At 40.1% G+C, this 3,889-nt stretch overlaps 1 protein-coding gene across 3 annotated transcripts in view; it reads left to right on the top strand.

Moving 5' to 3' along the window:
* The first annotated feature begins 1,549 nt into the window (after positions 1-1,549).
* tpst1 (tyrosylprotein sulfotransferase 1) overlaps positions 1,550-3,889 on the top strand; it is a 71,255-nt gene continuing 68,915 nt past the window's right edge. For all 3 annotated transcript variants that reach the window (XM_068585496.1, XM_068585497.1, XM_068585495.1), the window contains exon 1: positions 1,550-1,755. The gene's annotated coding sequence lies outside the window, so the exon portion shown is untranslated. The remainder of the gene's footprint in view (positions 1,756-3,889) is intronic.

Here is a 3,889-nt window from a genome sequence, read left to right as displayed (position 1 = left end):
TCCCCCGGAAAAAAATCTTTTTTTGGGGGGGGGGGAGATTGAACACCATGGCGGGGCGGACTGGACCCCCGCCAGGTCCGGGCCGTATGGTTGACACCCCTGACCTATGCGGTCCCGCGGCCCTTGCGGCCCACAGGTGAAAAACGGAAAGTGGTGGGCCCTATGGTTAAGAATCATTGCTCTAAACCGTAGAGAAAGTCGGATAGTGTCCCCTAAAAAAACTCACTTTCTTTTTACAACGCTTGAGTTGTAAAAGCCCACAGCTTTCGCACCCTTTGACCGATTGACCTGACATTTGGCACACATGTTTGGGTGGCTCTTTAAAAAACACAGATTGAAACCCTTAAGCTCCGCCTACTTAGATTTTCTGTCATTTTGAATTTTGTGAAAAAATACTTTCCCCCCCAAATCTTCCTAAACGCTGAGTTCGATTCTCCCAAAATTCTTTGTGGATCATTACTGGTTCAATGTCATCAAAATGTATAAAAACTTGCTGATATCTCATTGTGTCCCAAAGAAAAGGACCCATTAACTTCTTAAAAATTTGCTAAGCGTATGTAGCACATGAAAACTTAGAAATAACTCTCTTGGGACCATGCTCTAAACCAGACCGGAAGTCAGCCATTTTGTGTTTTGTCCGTAATGTCTTCTCTATTTCTAATCTATCTATCTATCTATCTATCTATCTATCTATCTATCTATCTATCTATCTATCTATATACATAGATATAGATCTATAAATATATCTATCAATAGATACACATATATAGCTATATCTTTAGCTATATATATATATATATATATATATATATATATATATATATATACATATATATACATACATATATATATATATACATATATATACATACATATATATATATATATATATATATATATATATATATATATATATTAGAGAGAGAGAGAGAGAGAGAGAGAGAGAGAGAGAGAGAGAGAGAGAGAGAGACATAGCTATGGCTATAGCTATAGATAAATATCTATCTATCTATATATATATATATATATATATATATATATATATATATATATATATATATATACATATATATATATGTATATATATATGTATATATATATGTATATATATATATATATATATATATATATATATATGTATATATATATATGTGTATATATATGTGTATATATATATATATATATATATATATATATATGTATATATATTCGGGGGGCGCCGAAGGGTCGCCGTACTCGTCCTGCTGAGAATGAGAAGGTTCTTGGCCGGGCGAGCCTCCGACCCGCAGGCATCCCTGAAGGGCTCGAGCGAGGGTCCGCTCACAGCTGCGAGCAGCTTTAATTTAACATTTTATGAAATAAATATTATAAATAAATAAAACATGAAATAGAAGACTTTATGAATGTACTGTGCTTTTAAATCTACAATCGTTCTGCTCTCCAACGTTTGACCAATCAACAGCTCTGATACACAACCCTCCCTCCACCTTCTCTGGATTCTAGGCGAATCATAGCTCGTCTTTCAACACCAGTAGAGCAAGCCAAGTTGTAGCAGTAGTCTGGTTGCTATCATCTCCAGTCTACCAGCGCAACAAGCCTGTCCTCCGTGACACGGTGAGTGTATTGTTGTGTACATAGAAAATGCCCAGAAAGTGACGTGAGAGGACGACGGGACTGTCCGGATGCTGGCTGGATTCCGCGAAGGCTTTTCTGACCGAAAAACCCGAGTTTCCTGCGCCGTATCCGCATCATTCGGTAGGTTTTTTTAATTGTATTTTGGCGCTGTTGTTAAAATGTCTTTTCTCCTCTCCGTCCCTTCAGCCCGCCAGCTACGACAATTAAACGCACATTTTGGCAAGGGTTCGAAGTACCCGTATCAGGTCCGCTCCGCTGCCTCACACAGCTCATTTTCCTTTCAAATGCGGGTGACATTGTTTTTCGTGTTTAGCATGTTGGCCATTAGGCTCTGGTAATAGTGTTATCACGACTTATATAACCACACACGTGTATGGTTTTCACACCACGCTTAATACGTGCATACATTGTATCGTCGTGTTGACAGATGGGGGCCGTTACATGTCGCCCGAGGGGTAAAGAGACACATCTGCCGTGATACTCGATACAATGTAACAGTAGTTTGGATACACACCTTAAAGATCACCGAATATTTTTTTATTTTTAAATGTGAGGAGGTAACCCTCTTCACTGGACGTACCTACGCCTGCTCTACATTACAGTACGCATTTCTATGCCTTTCCTTGAGTACGGCTCCTCAGCCCTGTGCTCCTAAAACTGAGCCTTCGTTCCACAACGGAACTACGTTTGCTGCTCGTTGAGCCTCGGTGGTTTCGACCAGTCTGCATGCCGCATTGAACCGACCACAACAACGTGGAGCTGACTTGGTCTGAACTGTGCTACTTTGCTGATGAACCCTCTATTAAATGGCGTATTTAAATAGTTTGGTTTTGAGGTTAGGCAGGCCCATAACATAAATATATAATGGCATGTGATAGGGTATTGTTTTGCCCTGTGAGCGCAGCATTGGAAGAAAATAGATCAGTTATTCACATTGTTCAAGCTTATGCTGAGTAGTTTGCGCCATGTATTCATATGAGATCCAGTCAAACTGCCACAAAAGAAATATAGAACTTCCAGAATCATTTTCAGACAGTAGTGTTTTTTTTTTACTCATCCATTGTTTATTGCAGATTAGAGATATACAATATAGTACATACTTTGTTTATAAGTTGTTCAGAGATTTAAAAAAATAAATTGCCCTTCGTTAAAACTCTGTCCCCTTTTGTTTCTGTTGCAAGGCCAATGAAGCTTACTTACACGCATGTCAATGTTGGGTTTTCAACAATATCAGAGAGAGATTGGACATTAGATTCCTCAAAGCTCACCGGTCCCAAAACGTCAGACCTTCCACGTCTTGACGAGATATATGAAATACAAACATATTGAGTATAAGTCAATATATTACTGTTTTAAAAAATAAATATGTTTCCCTTCGCTATCGTTATCTAAAATAAAACAAAATTACCCCACCATTTTGAGCCCCTGGCTGGTTGTGGGCTTGGTCCATGAACTGGATATCATGAATTAATAATACTTTATAACCAAACGTCTTTGTCTGCTACTGTGTTATGCTATCTAACATTATCAGTATCTTACTCTGCAGCAAACAAAGTCGTTTTTTGTTAGTCTTGGATGGAGACTGCTGTGGGTGAGGTCTTCCATGCTGTTTAAACCATAACTGCTATCCCTCCTCCTTTTGGCTTTGGGAAGGAGAAAAGCACTACTCTAAATTGTGAGGGGCCAAGCAGGGGTCAATTGTAGCATGCAGGCCTACAAGGCTAAAGGTTTATAAAAATACTTCGTAGCAGCCATAAGTGTAACAGTTTCCAGTGAGGGACATAGACCTCTGGAGCACATATGCTGTGTGCAGGTGGTCTGGAGAGAAAAATCTGTCTGAATTCAGTTGCCTCCTCATTGCTGGCTGCTCTTAGCGGGTCAGCTTCCACAGCTGCAGAGCTGGATCCTTTTGGACTCTAGCTCACTTCTACTCTCATTTCCTTTTCTGAAAGGAACACCCACTGCTGCGTCACAATTATTACATTAAGGCAAGCAGCTGCCTGATCACTGGGCACAACCATGGTTTCAACTGCAGAGCGGGGCCCATGTTTGTGAAGTTTCATAAAAGGGTGCTTGCTGCCAAAGGGCTTACTGATATATGGGGTCCCACATTCGTGAAACCTCCCAGAATAGTGCTGATGATAGGTCTCCTGCTGAGCATCTTTTCACAGTGAGGCACATGATTGGTGGATCACAGGTTCTTTACTGATTCGGAGTGAGGACAGAGCCTTCACTTGACCCTTTGCTAAGCCCC

The sequence above is a fragment of the Clinocottus analis genome, unplaced genomic scaffold (assembly GCF_023055335.1).
Source record: "Clinocottus analis isolate CAN_PGR_092001 unplaced genomic scaffold, fCliAna1.0.p SCAF_2, whole genome shotgun sequence".
Classification (NCBI taxonomy): Eukaryota; Metazoa; Chordata; class Actinopteri; order Perciformes; family Cottidae; genus Clinocottus; species Clinocottus analis.
This window is presented reverse-complemented; position numbering and strand designations above follow the sequence as displayed.